We start from the raw sequence: 25840 nt of genomic DNA on the forward strand, positions 1-25840 counted from the left end.
GTAGGAAAAGATAGGAAAAATAGGTACAAAGAGAATTCCAATTCTACGTCCCAACGTCTATCCCCAACTTAAGCATGTTCATGTCCTCGTGTAGACCTTTGTAACCAATTTCTAATGTGGTATGAATGAAACTTTGAAAAATTATATGCTCTTGTTGTATCTTTTGTGGGTGCTCTATATCCTTGGGAGGCAAGTAATTCCACTTCCCACGGTATGTCATCTAGTTGATATGGGTGTTGGTACTTATAGACAAGAAGCCAAATGAGTGGAAACTTGAACTTGAGTCCATGCCAACTGGCCCACATTTCCTTATACATTCCACATACTGAGGTACCCTATAAAGTGCATGTATGAAGTTTGAAAAATAGTAGGGATCCTCATTCCTCAATTCTTCTCTACAAGCTTCCCATCTAAGCTTGCTTCCTTCCAATGCATCTTATTTTAGCACGTTGATACTCCTAGAACAATGCTCTAGGACCCTGTTTCTAAATTCCATCAACAAATTCTTAGTTTTGGATGCTGCTACATCCTATTATATGCCACAAATATTGTTTGGGCATGCCCTGGTTCATCTCGAATGAGAAATTTCACAACCTCTTCATTTGTTGTTACACTATTGAAAGTGACCTTCTAGTTGACCTGATTTTGAATAAATGACGTGAAGGACCTTAGTTGAACATCTCCCACGTAGGGTGTAATATAAAAAGTCTTTGCTCCAAAACGATCATGATCATGCAAATATAGTTCACATAGTAAATGTTGTTATGAAAATTTATCATTGTGGAAAGTCTTTAGACAAACTTGAATATCCCTTACCACATGCGATTGCTACTCTTTTATCGTTTTCAGTTGGAAAATAAAAATATTTTCTTATAAATATAGAGGGTAATAAGGAGAAGGGGTTCTATAACTCAACACATTTTCTGCTAGGTCATACATTTTCTTCTTCTCTTCTTGTAACAACTTTACCTTTTTTAGCAATTATTCTACCTATAGTATCGCTGGCTTTCTTTCTTCTTTAATCCTTTCCAAATTCTGAATCAACAAAGTTTTAGCTCAAGATCTCGTAGTATTGTTAACAATATCCTTATGTTTTCTTAGAGGGGTGACTTGACCTTCCAATGAGATTGCTAACCTTTTCCATCTATTTAATTCATCATGAAAAATCATTGATTTTGACAGTCCTTTATGTCTTGATTGTGTTGTATTTGTTATTGTTACAATAGCAAGTTCAATATCTCCCTACAATACTTCTTCATATTTCTTCTTCTCCTATTGTGTTATATTGATTTTTGGTTCTTATGTAACAACAACGTCATCGATAGGTTCTTTTGGATCAATAATTTGAATTTCTCTAGTCTGCACTACTTCAGTTGTTGGTTCTTGTGTGGGAACAACATCATCAGAAAATTATTATCGATTAACAGTTTTATTTTTATCAGTTTTCTCTACTTTAGTTGTTGTTTCTTATGTAGCAACAACATCATTAGCGGTTCTTATAAATTATCATTCTTATCTTCCCCATTCCACTCTGCTTCAACTATTGGTTCTTGTGTAAAGCAACATTGTTAGCAGGATCTTGTGGGTTAGCGATATGGAACTCCACATCCTGCTCCTCTACTTGTATTCCAGTAGAGACAATTTTTTGCCCTTCATAACTAGCTTCCTTAAGAATTTTTTTGTAGCACATGCATAACCTTTCATTTGTCTTAATAGTTGACACCATTCCTATTACCTCTAGTAGGGTTTCTAACCCTATTTGTTTCTTAAATTGAGATTTCTCTTTGAGTGTGGCAAGTTGTCTCTTCATATTCTCATTTTATTCTTTCAAATAGTTAATTTTATGGGTTAGAGGGTCAATTTCAATCTTAACCAGTGGAGTAATTATTTCCTTTGCTTTCTTGGGTTATTATTTCTTTTCTTCACTCAATACTTCCTATAGCTCCTTTTATTATGTTGTAGCAGCATGAACTCAAGGCATTGAGCAGATGATGGTGTAACACTCACTCTTACTCCCTTCTTAAGGCTTTTACACCCTAGTGACTTTTTTAGTGACCTCTTTCTTATTTTTTTTTGTAGAAGCGCTTCTTCCTCCATTGAGCACCCATACCCAACACTTTCAAACTGACCGATAGAAATATCCACTAGTTCTTCAACACATGCCCTTTTTACTTTCACCAGTGTATCAGCAATGGTTTTTACAAAACTCTTGCTTTGGATATTTTTATGAGAATGTATAGGAGATATAATTTCTTTTTCTTTTGGCCATTTTTTTCACATTCTTCATGTTCCTCATTTTCACTCCTTTCCTCCTCTGGGGTTGGTACTCAAAATTCTACTAGCATTCTAGTCCATGTGCTCCCTTGTTGTTGCAATTATTCAATTATAATCGAATTAATCAACCTGTGATTAGTTATGAAGGCTTTAGGTGCTTTTCCATGTGTACAACATTTGGAATATGTTGTAATGGATTCAACAAGTAATAAGGCATATTAATTATCTTCCCATTGCACAAGTGTGCTAATAGTTGAAAGAGATAGTGGAAGACAATCCCAAAATTCCCTTAGCAAGTTATAATTTTTTGAATAAAATAAGCCAAGGATGAGGAAGGGAGGTCCTGTCAACCCATCATCACTTACACCTTACCTCATCACCTTCCTGAAAAAATGTGTCTTTGGCCATTAGGACTACTATTTTCTAGAAAAACTAGTGCATACATGTTGGTGGTAGACCCATTACCCTAGCAATTACTTCCTCTGTAATAACAACCCTTATTGCTCCGACTACTTAGAATTGTTCATTCTATGTCTATGAAAATTATAGGGTAATTTTCTCATTGAATCCTTGCAACTTCTTGAAATATTCTAGCCAACCTGCATTCTGAAATGCTTCCAGGTCCTCAAGATGGTGTAATAAAGCATCAATAAAGTCAGGTTCATGGAAGACTATTGCTCCTCCCATGTCTGCTTAGAAGATTGTTACAAGGTTATCACTTGTTCATACAAATGTTCATTAAAGAGGGGAATGTTGATCTGTTAGAATTGGAAATTTTACCCTTTCAATGGGTTTAGGCCATTATTGGCAAGTAATGGGAATGGTCACATTGGGTTTTCAGGAGTAACTACAACTAGTTTTTATTAATACAAAGTCTAGTCAATAATTACTAATTTGGGATGGTGGTGTTGGTGCATCGTACAACAGATATGATTCACCTACCCTGACCCCCTGACCCCCAAACTCGATAATAATAGCCATCCTCAACAGGTATGATAGAGGGTCATGTCAACCTTAAATCTAGAAATGTTGTATGGTGTGTTTGGCTACCTATGAGTCCCAAAAACACCTTCCTTGTAGCTAGTTTCTTCCTACAAGGAGCATAGATATCAATATTATTGATATTAGTGAATGAATATGGACTAACAAAGTATTGAATATAATGGAAACTATGCATGAAAAAAACCAAACTAAAACTAAACTAAATAATGCAAAAAAGCTTGTGAAGAAAAACAAATCAAAAAAGGAATTGATCTGGATCTTTGGGGGAGGCCCTCAAGATCTAAAAGATTGAAATGGATCTTGGGGGGGAGGCCCCCAAGGTCTGAAAAATTGAAATTGCGAGAAAAAAAGAGAGTAGAATGCCCAATAAACAAAACCACAGATAATTTTTTTATTAAAACATATAATAACTGTAAGGACTACATTGTGGTGGACAATCTGTCCTTTTACAAAATGCAACTTGTTACTTATAGTATTTTTTAGTTACAATACCACGGGTCAAATCCATGGGTGAATGAATACCATGGGCAGATGTCACAATACCATGGGTCAATTCCATGGGTGAATGAATACCATAGGTGGATGTCACAATACCACGGGTCAATTCCATGGGTAGATGTCACAATACCATGGGAAAATACCATGGGAGAATGAATACTACGGGTGGATGTCACTTACAATACCATGGGTGGATAAATACCATGGGTGGATGCCACTTACAATACCATGGGTAAATTCCATGGGTGGATGAATACCATGGGTTGATGCCATTTTCTATTCATAGCATTCCTCCCTCATTAAGAAGCAATGGTCCCCATTGCGTGAAGTTCCCTCCTACGAAGCCTTTGTTGAATATGAAGAGCCACTTAAGAGAATGGTTTTATGTGGTTAACCCATAACCATGATGAACAACAATCTGTGGATAGAGATACCCTGTAATGCTTGTGACCAACTGTGATACTAACAGTGTGCAGCCTAGCAAATGGACTTCAATGAAGTGTGGGTTTGTGGATGACCCATAACCATGATGAACGAAGATCCGAGAATAGAGATACCCTGTAATTCTTGTGACCAACTGTGATACTGACAGTGTGTGACCTAACAAATGGACTTCGATGAAGTGTGGGTTTTTGGATGACCCATAACCATGACAAACAAAGATCTGAGGATAGAGATACCCTATACTGCTTGTGACCAACTGTGATACTAATAGTGTGCGGTGTAGCAAATGGTCTTCGATGATAAGGATTTTTTGTAGTTGACCTATAACCGTGATGTTGGTTGTTGATGAAGTAGTAGGTGCCTACATAGCCTGCGGTGGGAGGAAACGTCTCCAAATAACCCAAGTTGAATGCTTCTATGTTGAAACTGATGAATGTGAAGCAGGTTCCTACTAAAGTGGGGTGGGAGGGCACATCTCCAACGGGAACCCGCTCCGAATGCTACTCCAGAATTAAAATGTACATAACTTTGTCAATATAACTCAGAATATTTATTATAACCTGTTTTTGGAAGCATAAGGACCATTTTGCATCTTCTCATGTGTTGAAAATCCTTATCTGGACACTATAGAATTTCAGGTTTGCGCTACAATGTTTACATCGTCACAAAAGTTCTAAAAAAATAGTTGATTTTAAATCAGTGATATCTCCCACATTCGAACTCCGATTCGACCCATTTTTGTTTTGAAATTGGGTGATTTTTCAAGAGGAACTCATATATACAATCCTTTTTCTGAAATTATGCACAAAAACTTAAAAAAATTATAAGAGAGTCGCTGTCCACCAGTTGTCGTCAGAAAAAACAATTCTACAACATAGCTGATTTTAAATCGGCGATATCTCCCTCATCCAGACTACAATTTGGGCAATTTATTTTGTTTTAATTTTGTAATTTTTTCGTAAGGAATCCAGATTTGTTATTTTTTTGTAAATATTGCACCCAATGTTTCAAATATGATCTACAAACTCACCACCAAAAAAAAAATTCCTCCAAAAAAAATGAGAAAAGAAAAATTCTTCCTGCTTGGCCCAAGAAAGTGCTTTGTGGAGGTTGCAGCGCGTGCCTGAAGTTTGTTGAATATTGCTGCAAAAATTTGAAACTGAAATATGCATAAAACCCTCATTCCCGTGGAATCGTAACCTGCTCTGATACCACTGATCCAGATCTTGGGGGAGGCCCTCAAGATCTAAAATATTGAAATGGATCTTGGGGGAGAAGCCCCCAAGATCTGAAAATTTGAAATTGCCAGAAGAAAAAGAGTAGAATGCCCAATAAACAAAACCACAAAGAATTTTTTTATTAAAACATATAATAATTGTAAGGACTACATTGTGGTGGACAATTTGTCCTTTTACAAAATGCGACTTGTTACTTATATTATTTTTCAGTTACATTACCACAGGTCAATTCCATGGGTGAATGAATACCATGGGCGGATGTCACAATACCATGGGTCAATTCCATGAGTGCATGAATACCATGGGTGGATGCCACTTACAATACCATAGGTAAATTCCATGGGTGGATGAATAACATGGGTGGATGAATACCATGGGTTGATGCCATTTTCCATTCAGATCATTCCTCCCTCCTTAAGAAGAAATGGTCCCCATTGCGTGAAGTTCCCTCTTGCGAAGCATTTGTTGAATATGAAGAGCCACTAAAGAGAAGGGTTTTATGTGGTTAACCCATAACCATGATGAACGAAGATCCGTGGATAGAGATACCCTATAATGCTTGTGACCAACTGTGATACTAACAATGTGCGGCCTAGCATATAGACTTCAATGAACTGTGGGTTTGTGGATGACCCATAACCATGATGAACGAAGATCCAAGGATAGAGATACCCTATAATGCTTGTGACCAATCGTGATACTAACAGTGTGCGGCCTAGCAAATGGACTTTGATGAACTGTGGGTTTGTGGATGACCCATTACCATGATAAATGAAGATCTGAGGATAGAGATACCCTATAATGCTTGTGACCAACTGTGATACTAACAGTGTGCGGCCTAGCAAATGGACTTCGATGACAAGGATTTTGTGCGGTTGACCCATAACCATGATGTTGGTTGTTGATGAAGTAGCAGGTGCCTACATAGCCTGGGGTGGGAGGGCACGTCTCCAAATAACCCAAGCCGAATGCTGCTATGCTGAAACTGATGAATGTGAAGCAGGTGCCTACTAAAGTGGGGTGGGAGGGCACGTCTCCAACAGGAACCCGCTCCGAATGCTACTCCAGAATTAAAATGGACATAACTCGGTCAATATAACTCAGAATATTTATTATAACCTACTTTTGGAAGCATAAGGACCATTTTTCATCTTTTCATGTGTTGGAAATCCTTATCTGGACACTCTAGAATCTCAGGTTCACGCTACAATGTTTAAGCTGTCACAAAAGTTCTGAAAAAATAGTTTATTTTAAATCAGCGATGTCTCCCACATCCGAAGTCCGATTTGACCCTTTTTTTTTAAATTGGGTGATTTTTCAAGAGGAACTCAGATATACAATCCGTTTTCCAAAATTATGCACAAAAAACTTCAAAAAATTATAGGAGAGTCGTCGTCCACAAGTTGTCGTCAAAAAAAATAAAAAATTCTACATCATAGCTGATTTTAAATCAGCAATATCTCCCTCATCCAAACTACAATTCGACCAATTTTTTTTTTTATGAATTTTGGTACTTTTTCGCAAGGAATCTGAATCCTTTATTTGTTTTTGTAAATATTGTACCAAATGTTTCATATCTGATCTGCAAACTCGCCTACCAAAAAAAAATCCTGCAAAAAAAATGAAAAAAGAAAAATTCTTCCTGCTTCGCCCAAGAAAGTGCTTTGTGGAGGTCGCAACGCATGCTTGAATTTTTTTGAATATTGCTGCAAAAATTTGAAACTGAAATATGCATGAAACCCTAATTCCCATGGAATCGTAATCTGCTCTAATACCACTGATCTAGATCTTGGGGGGAGGCCCTCAAGATCTAAAAGATTGAAATGGACCTTGGGGGGGAGGCCCCCAAGATCTGAAAAATTGAAATTGCGAGAAGAAAAAGATTAGAATGCCCAATAATCAAAACCACAAAGATTTTTTTTATTAAAATAGATAATAACTGTAAAGACTACATTGTGGTGGACAATCTGTCCTTTTACAAAATGTGACTTGTTACTTATAGTATTTTTCAGTTACAATACCGCGGGTCAATTCCATGGGTGAATGAATACCATGGGTGGATGTCACAATGCCATGGGTCAATTCCATGGGTGAATGAATACCATGGGTGGATGTCACAATACCATGGCAAAATACCATGGGTGGATGTCACTTACAATACCATGGGTTGATAAATACCATGGGTGGATGCCACTTACAATACCATGGGTAAATTCCATGGGTGGATGAATACCATGGGTTGATGCCATTTTCCATTCAGATCAGGAATAGGAAAATGATCCTCTTTATTGCTTTATGGTGGTGGAAGAGTTATAATAAAAGTATCAAAGACACTTGAAGAGATTTTCTTGAGCAATGGTGCTCAATAGCTCTCAACAAGGATTCCTCTTTTCAATCTCTTTTTGTAATCTCTTTCTCTCTCAAAGAAGCATAGAAAACTCTCTACAATGGTGGAATTCTCCTCACAATGGTATGCTAGATTGCTTGGGAGAAATTTTGGAAGCATAACAATGCACAACTTCTTCTTATTTTTGGCTCTCCATGAACTTGTATTTATAGAATTTTTGAACACTCCTTCCCTCCTTTGGCTCATCAATGTGGTTGTTTGCCTCATAAATGAGATGAGAGCTACCATCCTCTTGCCATTAAGGCTTCTTGGGGCTCAAGGCTCAAATGGTTATCCCATCATGTCAAGAGGTTATTGTTTTTCAAGCAAGTTCATGTCCTAAGGTGTTGGCTAGACTTCTTGTGAACCTCATGGCTATCGAAGAAAAAGCTGCTATGTAGTGAATTTCTAGCTTTGGTGCACCTATGAGGGTTGATTTTTTAATTCAATCTTTAGGAAAGCTTTTGAATTTTTCTCTTCATGATGTTTCCAACTAAAAATGTAACCCATGTACATGTTTTTTACTAAATCTAAATGTATTCTACTGCGTACAAATGAGTGTACCATTTTCTGATAATAAAATCCCCCCCCGATGTGTGAATTTAGGAGTAAGCGTATAGATGAAATACATCATGTTTGTTGTTATGATGATGAGTCATGCTAACTTCTTGAAAGATATATAAAATTGATGCGAATATGATTAGGGAAAGATCCTTCACTGAGAACTAAAATAAAACCATTCTCTAAAGAAATACATATACAAAGGTGTTTATACGAGGCAGACATTGTCCCATGCTCATTATGGTGACTATGAATAAGTATTACAATCATACAGGAAAGGACCTGTCAAGTCAGTGTTGATGTGGCTGACATGTTGATGGCTGAGAAGATAACTGCTTTTTTCCTCAAGGGCATCTCTCACAAATACGTTGAACTGGTTGCCCCCATACATCCAATATAAAGCATTGTTAAATGAGGTGTGATGGGATGCATGGGTATTCGACAAAATGAGGGAACTACAATGGTCATGAATTACGATACTACCCTAACATGAAAACTTATGCTGATGTCATATGTCAAGGAGACCAATGGTATCAATGGGAAATAATGACTCCCATCATGCCGCCTAATATTTTCCTAAAATCATGGAGCAACAAAGGTATTGCTTTGATTCTAGAAGATGAGTGTCGATGTCAATAGAAAATCAGTGTTAACTACCCAAAATATGATTTTGGGAAATCATGTGAAACCGAGGCAAATGTTGTAATAGGATGGGTCCATAGACATGACAAAAAAAACTGATAGCATGGGAGGGATAAAAAAAACTTACCCAAGGTTTGAGCGTTAATGCGAGTGGCGGCAATCAAAACAATAGTGTTGAGGTATATGCTCTTGGAGTCGATGGGAAATCCAGGGGAGGTATATGTATGTTCTAACTGTCGTGGTATGGTATGAGAAAATGGTGATCAATGGTATGGGTATGAAGTGGGTAAAGGAGTAAGCTCCAACCAAGGGTGACTAATGACTTCCATCGGGTAACTGACACAAAAACTAAGGGTGAGGATATTTTTCCTAAAAAAAATATGTGTACACTTGCGAAAAGAGTTTAAAAGTGGTTTCATATGTACAAACACTAAGACAATTGCCCCAAGAAAATGGTGGGCTACATGATGATGCAGGTAGGTTTTTTCTAGAGGCTGGGATCTCCAATAGATGGTCTCAGTGTGAGGTGTATGAAATGGATGTGATGATGCAGATGGTCTACTACAATATGGATGAAAGGTAGGCCAAGTTTAGAACATGGTAGTGCATTCATTATGATATAAAAATAATAATAGTTTCCCGGGAGTAGGGTTCCAAGGAGGAAGAAAATAAGAGAGAAATGAGGTTGATATTCAATTCATGTGAATGAAATGGTTGTCAGGCATGAGAAAGTGATCATGGATACCAATAGCGCCAAGGGGACTATAAACTGGGGTAATCCATGTGGGTGAAGCTCTATCAACCGATGTAGACATTTACCATGTGTAGGTGGAAGGTAATGGTAAATATGGTTGAAATGGTGGAACTTATGGTTTATTTTAGAGAAATGATGTTATGATATGCATGGTTTTTGAGGAAACCTATAATACTGAGTGAAGAATGATAAGTTAACTATCTATTATCACCGGAGGAATGAGTTTGCGATGAAGATGTTGATAACCTGCAACTTCAAAAGCCAATTACCCATGTGAAAAAATTTGTATATAACAATATTAAAAGTGGAATGTACTAAAAAAGATGTATCAAAAACATAGAAAGGTGGACCTGAAGGGTTCTCTGAAACATGAACTAGGCCTAAAAATTCCTTCAAGGGTTCGACTATAATGCCTTGTTGGGAAACTATGAATCACAATAGTATTCCTGCATTGAAACATAAGACACACTTGAGGGGGTTTAAGTGAAGGCTGTATTGTCGTCACCTATGAAAAACCAGACAAAGATCCTCCAAATGGTATGAGCGCTTTTTGGAACGAACTGTAAGGTTGTCCAAATAGGCTAAGATTATATGAGCTAGGTTGTGAAAGATATAATTCATGGCCCATTGGAAGGTGGTGCCAACATTTTTAAGTCTGAAGGGAATGACGTGGTAGGTTAAAGTACCCCATGGAGAAGTGAATTCCATTTTATGCTGATCCATGTGGCGGATTTGGATCTGGTTGTATCCTGAGAAGTTTTCCATAAAGGACAGGGCTTCGTGCCTAGTGAAAGCATTGACAACTTGGTCGATGAATGGTCTAGGATAGTTGTCTTTGAGACATGCCCTGTTTAAATGTATAAAGTCAGTAAAAACATGAATGGTGTCATGTTTTTTCATGATTTGTATAGGGTTAGAAACCACGATGTGTAGGAGATGGGGTAGATGAAATCGTCTTTACAGGGTTTTCCTATTTCTTGTATAATCGCTTCCTCCTTGGAAGGGTGGAGTTGTCACTTCTTTTTCTTAACTAGGTAGGCATCAGGCCACATTTCAATGTGATGCTCCATAATTGTAGGATGGATACCTGACATTTAACAATACAACTGTGTGAAAACATCCTTATATTCTTGAAATAGGTCTTTATAAGAAGCAACTTCTTTGGGAGAACAAGCTACCCCAAGTGAGATTTCTTCGACTATACCATGTTTGGTGGAGATATCTACCTTGACTATAGGTGATCTATATGACTTGTTCCCTTCCTCACATGCATCTGGCCGTGGGATGGGGTTCTTGAACTATTTGGTCTCTACTACGCAAATGTTATGGCTTGGTGCATCAAGAGGTGAAAATGCTTGTTCTAGTAAAAAGAAAGAGTGGTGGTGCATGGAATCCCAAGGTAATTCTGGTTCCAGCATAGCCTTTAAAATATCCTCATAAAGTTGGAAGAGATTTTACTATGGTGATAGAGGTAGTGAGAGGACATGCAGCTAGGATTGACACCTTGAAGTGTTGGTTGATAAACATGGAAACAATTCAGTGGTGGATCCTATAAAACCCAATGATGTTGAATGTGTACAAACTAAATGGGTATGTACAATCATGGGTGGCATAGCCTTTACAATGGGTGAAGCAATCTCGACACCAAAGGATGATGAGAAAATGACATGAATCAAGGTTTCTATAGAAGAATAAATCAATCGAATATGGTGTTGGGTATCATCCACACCACAAGGTGGGAGTATCTCTTGGATGGTCAATTGATGGTGAATGGGAGAATTTTCCTGGGAAGGTGTTAGTGTCCTAGGGGCAAGGAGTCTTCCTCGTTGGGAGGAAGTACTTCAATAATTGTATGGAGGGGTTTCGTGCTATACTAAGTTGTCCAATTATCTGAAGAAGTGGACATGTTGTTGAGGGATGAAAAGTGTTGGTGAACATTTCATAAGGATGAAATGGATGTAATTCAAGGCCTCTCCTTATGTAGTATATGGCTTGCGTGGAAACATCTCTCGTAGCTCTATTTGGAGTGATTATTGAGGGAACGTGTCACTTATCGATCTTAGCTTGAGAAACAATAGGAAGAGGGACCAAGGGCCTGACATCATTTTGTTGCAATGTTGTCCATGCCTCTCAAAAATGGGGGAGGTATGGGAAATGCCATGTATGGTGGACTTGCGAGAAAAAGTGAAAATTATTGCGCTTGTGCCTAGACTTGTTTGTGCGAACACGTTAAGGGATATGGACTACTAAGAGGAAAAAACCTCTAATTTCTTTTAAATCTGGACCGTGGTTGATGAAATGTCTAGGTTCGTCGCATATGGCGCATATGTGGTTCAATTGTAGTGAAGCTGATTTTGGCTATTTTTCCATCCTAAGGGAGGTTGATGCAGGGTGAGTGGTTAAATGGCTATGAGAACAAGGATGAATTGTGTGTGGAGCTTCTTCCTGGGAGACACATAAATGGTTTGAAACACATCATCTGCAACATGAGTAATAGGAAGAGATGGTGTCACAATACTAGTGTGATGGAGGGCCACCAATACCTCTTGATATTGAGGGAGATCGGGGAAATGATGTGTGTAATGAATTTTTTACGTGAAAATAGCACATGGATGGTTATTGTGTAATCCCTTACTACATGATGGGGTGGTCTTATCACCCAAAGTTGGAGAGGGGTCCACTGGTGCCTTTGGAGCATGAAGGAGAGCTTTCAATTCTTCTAATGTTGGGAATTGGTTGGTAGGGTGTCCCGTTACATTACATAATGCACATGGGAGAGGCACCCTAGGAGAAGATTTAGCTACGATGTAAATCTTCTTACCAATATATTTATCCGTCTTGACAACACCTGCTAGTGTCGATGCAAGTATGACTCCTTATGGTGTGGTTTATTGAGGTGTTCTCAAGGGAATCATGCATGTCGAAGTAATACTCGAGCTTGTGGACATGGCCTATGGATCCAAACACCAAACAAGTATCACGAGAGCCATATTAGGAAATGTAAGTGTTTCCATGACTTGGTGTGAGATGAAACATGGTGGAGGGTATAAGAAAGGTGTTAAGGTGATCGCGTAAGGTAAGAAGGGTGGTTCACTAGTCACGATGTTGGGGGTTTCTAAATGTGGTTGTGGGTCCTGGAAATGGGTAGAATTTTTTAAAATCATCATGCATAATGATGTTGGAGAAACTGGGGTAACTATTGGTGGATCTCCTAGATATGTGCCAAGGAGTGACGAAGCTTTGAACATACCTGGTGTTGGCTTCGTGGGTCCTAACCTAGGTTCAGATTTAATTTTGCCAAACAAATCCCTACACTACTGGCCCTTTTAGCATCAACCTGTGGAGCACGGACTGAAGTCTCACGCAAAGAAGTATGGGGGGATGCTAGAACCAAGTTTCCACACCCAGAGATTAGTGTAATGTTGTTTTATGCCCTAAACCTGCCTTCGTGTAGATCGATAAGACCCAAGGGATTATCGATATAACTTCTCTTAATTAGATTCTATATCACCGCAAAGGTCTATGACTGTCTTTCATGGACCCTAAACAGGTGAATCAACCCTTTACACGCCTCTGTAACTACCCTTAAGTCTATATTTTCCCAGATCGGCTTAATTGTTTAACAATATTAACATGTAATAAGATATTCTTCGCGTAAACAATTATTATTACTTGCATTCATATGACAATGAAAACCATGTAAAATCGTGCATCAGTACAGTTTTAATTCATAAACCCATCATTCATCATAACGTAAAAGTGCATTCATTCATAGCAGAAATAGATAGACAAAACATAAATACTTCTAGAATAATCTCTTTATTAATACTTCAGTTCTTCTTACAGACTTAAGAATTCCCTGCACACTCAGTTGCGGACTCTACTCTAGGCCTCTGTGCACACAGCTACAAAGCCTCTCTTTTACTCTAAGACTTCTTCGCTCTTACTTCTAATGACCCATTACATCTTCATTCTTCATTACTATCTCTGCCTTAGACTCTCTAAGACTCTCCTTTTTATACAATCCCATGGTCCGCAGACCATGGGTAGGTCTATACAAGCCGACACAACTTACATAACAGAAGGGTAAAACCCTTTATGACACTTTACCATCTACGCGCTCTGCGACCACATTTTGCAGAGACTTTACATTCTTTACAACAAAACTTGGGCTTTTTGCCCCAAAACTTGGGATTTTGCCCCAAAATTGACCCTAGGGGACCTTGTCCCAACAAGCCCCCGACAAAAATATCGTGACTCACCCTGAGTCACTCAGCTAGCGAGAAGATCTTACTGCAGAGACCTCCCAATTCGATCTGTGCCACTGCTACCTTAGCCGCGCTCTATGTGGCAGCCTGCTTGATCTACTCCACCAGCTGTATACATATTAAAGTGTCCGGCTAGCAAGTAATGCATGAACTTCTGGAGCGCGTACACCATAGCCAACCCTTTGTGCTCCGTTGTCGAATAGTTCTTTTCAACCTTAGACAACTTCCTGCTCACAAATGCTATCGGGTGATCCAGTTCTCCTTCACCGGCTTATGTCAGTACTACGCCCAATGCAATACATGATGCATCCACATGCACATGAAATTCCCTCTTCCAATCCAAAAAGACTAGGATCAACACGGTGACCATTTTCTCTTTTAATACATCCAGACTCTGCTGACATTCCTCATTCCAACAGAATGTAGTGTCCTTTTTCAATAGCTTTTCCATCGGCGCGGTAATCTGGGCATAACTCTTGATGAACTTTCGATAGTATCCAGTATGACCCAGTGTTGCGCGCAACTGTTTAACACTCCTTGGTGCCTCCAAGTTAATTATGACTGTGATCTTAGTAGGGTCCACCATTAAGCCTTGTCTGCACACTACATGACCCAGCAAGATTCCGAAAGGGACGCAAAATAAACACTTCTTCAAGTTTAGCGTGATCTGATACCTCCGGCACGTATCCAACATCAAGTGAAAACTAGCTACATGGCGCTTTACTAGCCCAAACATTGTCTAATTGTCAAAGTATACCTCCAAAAACTTGTGAATGAACTCTTTGAACGCCGCAATGACTATGCGTGAAAATATTGCCGGTGCATTCTTAAGTCCAAAAGGCATTACCGTATACTGAAAGCATCCCCACTCGATCACAAAGGTAGTCTTACTCCTGTCTTTTGGCGTGATCTTTATTTGATGGTATCCAGAGAACTCATCAGTGAATGAATAGGCCTCCTGCCCGCCAACATTATCCAGCACTTCATATGTGAATGGAGTTGGGAAAGGATCATGAACGCAAGCATTGTTCAAATTCCTGAGATCTACACAAATCCTTATCTCATCCTTCTGCTTCTTTTCCTAAACTACCATAGGACTTACCCAATCGGAATCCTCCACTGGTTCAATAATACTTGCTGCCAACATCTTGTCCAACTCCAAGTGGACCTTTTCCTTGTACTTAGGATTAAGGCGATATGGCCTCTACTTCACAGGCTTCACATCTGGTTTCAATGTTATTTTCATCACTCCTAAATCACCTATTATCCCCTTCAAGTTTGAAAAAATTGTAGGGAACAAATCCTGGTACTTGCGGAGCAACTCAACGACCTTATCCACCATAGCATCATCCCAATAGTCCCCTATCTTCACAAACTTCGGCTTTGCCTCTGTTCCAATGTTCACTTGTCTAGTTTTCAGCAACGCGGTGATATCTGGATTCTCTATCTGTGGCCCCTCAACTTCGCGATGACCTTCTACCTTTGGGATATTATTGTCCCTTGAATCCTCCTCTTCTTCTTCAGTAGTCACATTGTAGCACTCCAGCGCATGGCACAGCTAGGTGGTCCAATCTAGTTGAATCAAATCCAAGGGATCCTGTGGATATTAAAGATTGCTTCCTTGACCTCCTGTAACACTTCATCAATGAATTAGAATCCATCTTCAAAAATGAATGTCATTAGGAATCCATGTCTCAGAGTATCCAATTCATCAGTGCCGTGGCAGAGCTCTGTTTCGAGGTACCAATTCATTGATATTACATCCAAAGTGTGACAGAACAAATGCACCCACTCCGATTGCAGCTCTACTCCATAAGCGTCATTCCATTTTGCTAAGTGATCGCGTGGATCACTCCTCCCATCATATTTCTATGTCAATCATACTTTTGGGCGACCAAACCACACCCTCATCATTCTTTTATGTTCGCACCATCCATCAAAATTGTCTTTATGCATACCCCACCATCTTGCGGCAATAGCATGCAGCGCCAAATCCAGTGCTTGCAAGTGATGCTTTTGTTATGAAACCAGCTCAAGAAAAGATAGAAAAGATAGATCAACGCCTTAGAATTCAGCCTCTTCGAGGGGGCAACCTCCTTTACATTACATAAATGAACAATTCTTGGATGATTCAAATGAAAAAACCTCCTTTCTATATATAGGAGTCTAAGGAGTCACAATATAACCCAGCCGACCTAACAATAATAATATAAATCCACAAAAATAACAATAGAGGGATTCTATGTGGCACAGTAATAACAATATGGGGATAATAGGGGCACAACAATATTAATAAGGGATGAAACTACAATAGTAATGGGGTAATCACTAGTATTATAGGAACCCAACATGCCCCTCTCCTTCAAAAAAGTGTTGTCCTCAACGCTCGAGTAGTTCTGGATGCTTCTGTATAAAATTCTCATCCTCCCATGTGGAATCTTCAGGGGATAAGTTCTTCCATTTGATAAGATACTCTGAAATTGATCGATTTCGTAGCTGTCGAGTTCTTGTTTCTGTGACTGCTTCCGGTTCCAATATAACTTTTCCTTCCTTGTCAAGTTCTGGCAATATTGTTTGAACTGGGAGCTTGTCGCCTATAACCTTCTTTAAACATGAAACATGGAAAACTGGGTGTAATCGAGAAGCTGCAGGAAGCTCCAATTTGTATGCCATAGTACCAATCTTTTGCAACACCTTGTACGGACCATAGTACTTTGGTGATAATTTATTATCCTTCTTAGCTTGCTTGAGGGACATTTGCTTATATGGTTGTAGCCGTAGGAATACCCAATCATCTACATCAAAACCTCTTTTGCTGCGACGTTGATCTGCCTGTTGTTTCATTCTATTCTGTGCCAACACGATGTTATCCTTTAAGAGTTGGAGGACTTGTTGTTGATGTTCGATGTGATGTTCCACTGCTTAAACCTTAGAATTTTCTCTTAAATATGATGTGATGGATGGTGGATGATATCCATAAAGTGCCATAAATGGGGTCATTTTTGTTGCTATATGGAAGGAATTGTTATACCACCATTCAGCCAGAGGCAACCATTTGACCCATTGTGTCTATTTATCAGATACAAAGCAATGAAGATATCCTTCCAAACATTTGTTTACTATCTCAGTTTGCCCATCAAATTGAGGATGATAAGATGAGCTATGAGCTAACTGAGTACCAAGACAAGAAAATAATTTTGTCCAAAAATTTCCAGTGAAAATGGGATCTCTGTCACTTACAATAATCTTTGGGTTTCCACGTAGCTTTTGAATTGTTTCCATAAATGCAGTAGAAACTGTACTGGCTTTAAATGGATGTGATAATGCACAAAAGTGTGCATACTTGGTAATTCTGTCAACTACCACCATGATGACACTCTTTCCCTCAGACTTGGGTAAACTTGTGATAAAATCCATTGAAACCTCCTCCCAACATTGGCTTGGAATGGATAAAGGTTGTAATAGATCCGGTGTCTTAATTGTTTCAACTTTATTTTGTTGGAAAACCAAACATTCCGCCACAAATTTTTGAATATCTGATTTAAGGCCATCCCAAAAAAATTCCTTCTTAACCCTGTGGTAAGTTTTTAAAAATCCTGAGTTCCCTCCTAAGGGAGAAGTATGCAATTCCATAAGAATCTTTTGTTTTAGTTGGGAATTCTTACAGAGGTATAAGCGATCTTTGTACCATAAAGAATCATTTTGCCAGCTAAATGTATCAGACGTACTGGAATCTTGTTGTAACTTTCGAATAAGTGCCCACACTTCTTCGTCGTTCTTCCATTCCTCCCTTGCTTCGTTTATCCGATCTGGTTCGATAATAGAAATGGCGCACAACAATGCTTCCACATCTTCATCCTTTCTTGAGAGTGCATCTACCACCACATTTTGCTTCCCCTTTTTGTAGATGATTTCATAACCCAACATCTTTGTGACCCACTTTTGTTGCTCTTCAGAGGATAATCTTTGTTCTAAAAAGTATTTAAGGCTATCATGATCTGTTTTTACCTTGAAGTGTCTTCCCATTAGGTAGGGTCGCCATTTCTTAAGTGGGTGGAGTATTACCAACATTTCCTTCTCATAAATAGCTTTGTGTAAAAAATTTCCCTTGATTGGATGACTTTCAAAAGAAATGGGTCTTTCATCTTGCATTAAAATAGCACCAACTCCCTTTCTTGAAGCATCACATTCCACAATAAAGGTTTTTGTGAAGTCCGGTGTAGCTAAGACCGGTGTTTGGCACATTGCCTCTTTAAGATGTTCGAAGGCCTTTGTTGCTTCTGGAGTCCATGAAAATGCATCTTTCTTCAATAATGTTGTTAGAGGTGCTGCTATTCTCCCATAATTCTTAACAAACTTGCGATAATACCCTATCAACCCGAGAAATCCTCGCAGATGCTTTATGGATGTGGGAAGTTTCCATTCCTTAATGGCTTTAATTTTGCTAGGGTCTACCTTAACTCCTTCATGAGATACAATATGACCCAGATATTCCATCTCTTGTACTCCAAAGAAACATTTGGATCTTTTTGCATATAATTGTTTCTCCTCCAATAGTTGTAGCACCCTATCAACATGTTCAACATGACCCTTCCAAGACTTGTTGTAGATTAGTATATCATCAAAAAATACTAACACAAATTTTCTAAGGAATGGTTTGAAAATGGAATTCATCAAACCTTGAAATGTTGAAGGTGCATTGGTAAGGCCATCCCAAAAAAATTCCTTCTTAACCCTGTGGTAAGTTTTTAAAAATCCTGAGTGCCCTCCTAAGGGAGAAGTATGCAATTCCATAAGAATCTTTTGTTTTAGTTGGGAATTCTTACAGAGGTATAAGTGATCTTTGTACCATAAAGAATCATTTTGCCAGCTAAATGTATCAGACGTACTGGAATCTTGTTGTAACTTTCGAATAAGTGCCCACACTTCTTCGTCATTCTTCCATTCCTCCCTTGCTTCGTTTATCCGATCTGGTTGGATAATAGAAATGGCGCACAACAATGCTTCCACATCTTCATCCTTTCTTGAGAGTGCATCTACCACCACATTTTGCTTCCCCTTTTTGTAGATGATTTCATAACCCAACATCTTTGTGACCCACTTTTGTTGCTCTTCAGAGGATAATCTTTGTTCTAAAAAGTATTTAAGGCTATCATGATCTGTTTTTACCTTGAAGTGTCTTCCCATTAGGTAGGGTCGCCATTTCTTAAGTGGGTGGAGTATTACCAACATTTCCTTCTCATAAATAGCTTTGTGTAAAAACTTTCCCTTGATTGGATGACTTTCAAAAGAAATGGGTCTTTCATCTTGCATTAAAATAGCACCAACTCCCTTTCTTGAAGCATCACATTCCACAATAAAGGTTTTTGTGAAGTCTGGTGTAGCTAAGACCGGTGTTTGGCACATTGCCTCTTTAAGATGTTCGAAGGCCTTTGTTGCTTCCGGAGTCCATGAAAATGCATCTTTCTTCAATAATGTTGTTAGAGGTGCTGCTATTCTCCCATAATTCTTAACAAACTTGCGATAATACCTTGTCAACCTGAGAAATCCTCGCAGATGCTTTATGGATGTGGGGAGTTTCCATTCCTTAATGGCTTTAATTTTGCTAGGGTCTACCTTAACTCCTTCATGAGATACAATATGACCCAGATATGCCACCTCTTGTACTCCAAAGAAACATTTGGATCTTTTTGCATATAATTGTTTCTCCTCCAATAGTTGTAGCACCCTGTCAACATGTTCAACATGATCCTTCCAAGACTTGTTGTAGATTAGTATATCATCAAAAAATACTAACACAAATTTTCTAAGGAATGGTTTGAAAATGGAATTCATCAAACCTTGAAATGTTGAAGGTGCATTGGTAAGGCCAAAAGGCATGACCAAAAATTCATAATGACCCTCATGAGTTCTAAATGCTGTTTTTGGAATGTCTTCAGTCTTCATTCTGATTTGATGATATCCTGAATGAAGATCCAACTTGGTGAAGTAAATTGATCCATGCAATTCATCTAGTAATTCATCAATGATAGGAATGGGAAACTTATCTTTAATAGTGAGCTTGTTGAGATCCCTATAATCCAGACACATGCACCATGATCCATCCTTATTGTGCACTAATACTACTGGAGCAGAGAAAGAACTTTGACTCGGTTGAATTATACCAACCTCTAGCATTTCTGCAACCATATGTTCAATTTCACTCTTTTGGGCATAGGGGTATCTATACGGCCTGATTTTTGGAGGAACACTTCCTAGAATCAGATGAATAGCATGATCATGATCACGAATAGGTGGGAGACCTTTGGGAGTCTCAAATACCTTGGAATGATTGTCCAATACTTTTTGTAGATTTGGAGAAATAGACGATTCCAGTGTGGAAACATCTAGCGAACATAATTCTGCAATTACCCCCCTTTGTTCCTTTTTTAGAAGCTTTGTCATACCGTTAGAGCTGATTATCTTTCCCGGTTTCCCTGCAATACCCCTTAATTCAAATTCCTTTCCTTCCACAGAAAATTTCATGAAAATTAAAAGCTATTATACCCAAGGATTGTAGCCATTGGACTCCTAGTACAACATCAACACCTCCCATTAGAATGGAAAGCATTGGGCTAGTCAATACATATTCTCCCATCGATAGCTTGATATTATGGCACTTTCCAAAGCAATTTATTGTTCCTCCATTTGCAACCATCACTTGACACTTTGGTGTTGGATATAAGAAGCAATTCAATTCTTTTGCTACCTTACAATGAACAAAATTGTGGGTACTTCCTGAATCAATCAACACTATTACCTTTCTCTTCTTGATTTGTCCTTTTATCTTGATGGTTTGAGGAGTGGTAATTCCCGCCAATGCATTACAAGATATGGTCAGATTCATTTATTCTATATCTAGGCTTTGTTCCTGGAGTATATCCTCTTCTTTTGACCTTTCTTGCTCCTTTTCTTCTTCCTCTTCGCAATCTATGTCGAATAGTTTCTTCTCAGCACACTTATGACCTTTAGTGTATTTGCTATCACAACTGTAACAAAGCCCTTTTGCTGTTTTTTCTTCCAATTGTTGTGGTGTCAACCTTATAGGTTGTGGAAGACTAGGGGCAACAACACTTCCATCTTTATAGTTGTCAGTGGTATGCTTCCTGGTTGCCATAATTTTTCTTTCCATTTTTCTTGCTAACTTGAATGCCTTCCCTAATGAATCAGGTTCCCAAAGGCGAACATCATGTTGGATATTATCCTTTAAAGTCCCTATGAACACATCAATCCTATGCTCCTCTGGAATATTTTTTACCCTTATGTTCAATTTTTGGAACTCTTCAATGTGCTCCATTATTGAACCCTTTTGTTTGAGACTTATCAATTGGCTAAAAAAAGTGTTGCTTTTTGTATCCTCATAATGTGTTGTCAATTCTTCCGTAAAAATTGCCCAAGTGATAATTTGTTTACGAGAGCAGTGCCATTGATACCATACAAACTGATTTGGTTCCAAATATAGAGTTGCAATACGTACCTTTTGTGTGTTTTGCACATTATTGAGATCGAAAAATTGCTCCATTTGTAATATCCATGTTGTGGGATCCTTGCCATCAAACTTCCTCATATCGATTTTTGGAATATGGTGGGTCTTCGATCCCACTTTAGAGTCTATGAAATCATGATTAACATTTCTTTTGTTCGCATCATGAGTTTCCTTTACTACCTTTTCACCATTAGTAAGTATTTCTTGTAGAAAATTTGTCAAATCTGTCTTGAAATCTGCCATGTCTGTCTTCAAATCTGTCTTCAAATCTGCCATGTCCCTCTTCAAATCTGTCTTCAAATCTATCTTCAAATCATCCATCTTAGCTTCCAAGCTCTTTATCTTAGATTCCATGCCATTTATCTTAGCTTCTGTTAGCTTTTGTGAGAGTGACATTTGTTGCACTTGTTCTTGTAATTTTGATATATCATGTAGCATTTCTTCCTCTTCTTCATGAGTCATGCTAGAGCTTTCAGGTTGCTTACTAGGTGTTTGCATTTTCTTTCCTCAGGGCATCAGTTACCGATAATAATGCTCTACTATGCCCTTTGAATTCCTTCAAAATAAATTTTCAAACCAATCTTAAGCAAAAATTTAAAAGAATCTACACACCTTTTTAAACTTTGTAGGAGCTCGATATTACCTCTGATGTATCTCTGTACTTTTGGATCATCCAGTTCTGAAATTGTGATCTACAGTAGCCCTCTATGTCCTCTTTCCAATGCCACCAGTCTGATCCAAATTGGATTCTCCAAGGAAGAGTTATGCGAAATCTCCCACAGTGACCTGATTATAGACTAGTTCAGTAGAGCGAACTTGTACGACATGCCACGAGTCACTGTTTCGACCTTTGGCTCTGAAAAATATACAAAAGAAACTACAGTCCCTCCTCTTTCTATACCTTATGAAATTTCAATCCAATGCTTAGAGAGAAAGTTATGACGATTTTCCCCAGGTCACCTGTTTGGAATGTAATTCAGGAGTATGCAAAAAGAAAAACTTCCTCAGATCATATCTCCGCAAAAATAGTGCGAAAAGCTCTGAAATTCGGATCCAAGGTTCAGCATGATTTCTTCTCAAATGGGTTTTTTTTTAGCTTCTAAAATGTCGCAGAAAAAAGTTATAGCGAAAATTCTACGATTACCTATTTGGAGCAGCGAAACCCTAGAATCCAAAGCTCTGATACCAAATGTTATGAAACCAACTCAAGAAAAGATAGAAAAGATAGATCAACGCCTTAGAATTTAGCCTCTTCAAGGGGGTAAGCTCCTTTACATTACATAAATGAACAATTCTTGGATGATTCAAATGACAAAACCTCCTTTCTATATATAGTAGTCTAAGGAGTCACAACATAACCTAGCCGACCTAACAATAATAATATAAAGCCACAAAAATAACAATAGAGGGATTCTATGGGGCACAGTAATACCAATATGGGGATAATAGGGGCACAACAATATTAATAAGGGATGCAACTACAATAGTAATGGGGTAATCACTAGTATTATAGGGACCCAACAGCTTCTCGGGCACTTCCTTTTCAAATGCATCCAAAAATTTATCTATGTCAGTTAGACCATCATAATAAGGCAAACTCCTTACCTCCGATGGTACACAACGCAACGATTTAGTCATCATGTTACAACGCAGCATAGATACTTCGTGCAACCTATTCTACTAGTGTTCCAACTCTTCATCCGAATCCAATGTACAAGAACTTTTGCTGTCCCATGTAATGCATCCATCTGCTGTCGAATTCACCCAATCTTGGTCTCGCACTGTTATTTTGTAGGTTTGGTAAAAATCATCGTCATTTTCATAATCACGGACCGGTTCAATATAGCCCGGTCCTTCTGCAGGGTCCAGAGGTACTACTACGTGGAGCAATTTCCTCTCAAATGACATTGTCCTCTTCTTCAAATTGATAACCCCATTCATGTCAATAGCCTAATCGATCCCAAGGAGCATGGGGTAGGGATTGCTATCATCGAAAATCTCTATCACTTCGAAATTAGTCAACGCGCTCATGCCTTCAATATCTGTTTTCAGTCCCTGCAATATTTCCATGGGAATAATCTTTTGCTAATTTGCCATCCTCAATTGGATCTGAGACCATTGCAGTGCAGGTCTTCCCATTCTCTCCCATGTTTGTTTAGGAAAAAAAATTGCATTGGATCCAAGATCCAAAATAAATTGGTCCATTACATATTCGCCTATATGCGCAGTGAGCCTCATCTCACGCCCTGTTCTTACCTTATGCTTACTAATTTTCCTGACCACGCAAGGTCCCTTAAGAGCATTTTCTTTACTAGCATATTTATTACTCAAATCCTGTAATCCTTTCACTGCCTTGCTATCGCGTAGAAGCTTCATACATGTCTCCAAAAAGGTAGTAAGCATGGATGGGTCCATTTATTCGGACTACTTATTCTGACTTCCTGAGGTAGAAGCTTTTCTTCACTTCCATGAAGGTTTATTTCGCATGCTCTAGATCAAATCCAACCTCCTTTTCTGGAGCTTTGTGGACCCATTAAATTTCTTCAAGTTCCTTTCCCTTATTTTTTCCAGTTGTCATTCCACTTCGTAGCATGATATTCAGTTTAGGATCCTCTTCGCGGGGTTTAGCCCTCATCATCTGCAAGTTCCGGGTAGGCTGCTATGGATGCGTCCACTTTTCCCGCATCTTAGCTATTAATACAAGCCAGTCTTTTGTCGCGTGGTCAAATTGAGTACAGTATAGGCATGACAAGCGCATTGGATTTGCACACTCTAGTGCATAGTGTCCTAGACCTCCACAATTGTAGAAAATAACTTGTCCCCGACCTCTCGTAGGTCCTCCTCTACCTCGGCCTCATCTGTGCCCCTGATGTCCTCCTCGTGCTCCCCTAGTGCCTTGATCTGGAGGCCGAGTCTCTGTCTGCATCTGATATACGGGCATTCTTTCCATCATCAGCTCATGGCTATGATAGTTACGCTCATTATGACCCACTGATTTGAAAAAGTTTCAGGAGAGCTGTTGCGGTGTTTGTACAAATTTCTGCAGCAAGTGAGAATTATCTGTCACATGTTTTCTAGCTACCTGACATATAGCACACCACAATGCGAGACCCGTACTTGGCCTTTCTTGAGCTTCTGGCCTCAGAGACATCGACCCTCCTCCTGCAATGTAATTTTCGAAGACAAGGCAGTGATCTTTATCATGTCCCTGGCTCTTACATTTCAGACACCAAACTTCTTTGCGCACCTCTGGCCAAGCTGCTCTATCCTTCTTCAGACTTTGGAATTCTAGGCAAAGATTCTGCAACTCCATGTGAATCTGTTGAACTCCAAAGCAACATCTTGAATTGGTGTCTCATGCAACCTCATCGTTATCTCCAGGGATTCGCCAGGGTCCCAATCTTTTGCTGTGATAAAGAAACCATTAAATGAGGCAAGAGCGAAGTCACAAACCATTCACGGTGCTACCCATATGTAAGATTCATGTTAGCTTCACGGATCTTTCATTTCAATCTTTGATCCATCTCCTAGGGTGTCTCACCAAGCTTCATCATGATTTCCTTGAATCCCACGATTGATTGCGCTTCAGACTTGGGTCTACTGAATTCCTTATTCAGCGCAGTCTGAATGTCTTCCAACGCAGCTGTCAGGTTATTGGTGTAGTACTTAATGTACCATGTTAGCGCGCGATCCTGTAAAGAAGTAACCAACATTTCTTTCTTCATTTGATCATTTGTAATGTTTTGGGTTATCCATAGGGCCTTTGTAATGAACCAAAACTGGTTCAGATCGTCATTTTCCAAGCCCTTGAAAACGGGCAACTTCACTACATTCACCATATTGAACGGTGGCAGAGGTGGTGGTGGTGTGGGCGAAGAGGTATGCAGTGAAGGTGAAGATGGAGGTGGTGTGGGAAGATGGGGTATTCACGGGAACCCTTTCCTTATTAACTAGACAATGCTTTGCAGAGAAGCCTGTGCTTCTCCTTCATTGTCACTCAGAGGAGGCTCAATCAACGGGCTATATTCAGGACCTATTCTCCTTCTATCCCTGAATAACTTTCCACTTCGTGTAGCTCCAAACATCAAGGTAATTGCATAACCCGCTTTTCACACAAGAGCATTTTAATCCAAGTATTCAAAGATCTTAAATACTTACCTCACGGTCCCTTGAAGAAGCGTCGCTCTGCTTCGTTGTAGCTGACCAAGGTATCGACCGTGAAATCTATCATAAACCCTCTAATGACAC

Source organism: Pinus tabuliformis, chromosome 6 (assembly GCF_031772625.1).
Source record: "Pinus tabuliformis cultivar Carrire ecotype Pingquan chromosome 6, CPIR1, whole genome shotgun sequence".
NCBI classification, from domain to species: Eukaryota; Viridiplantae; Streptophyta; class Pinopsida; order Pinales; family Pinaceae; genus Pinus; species Pinus tabuliformis.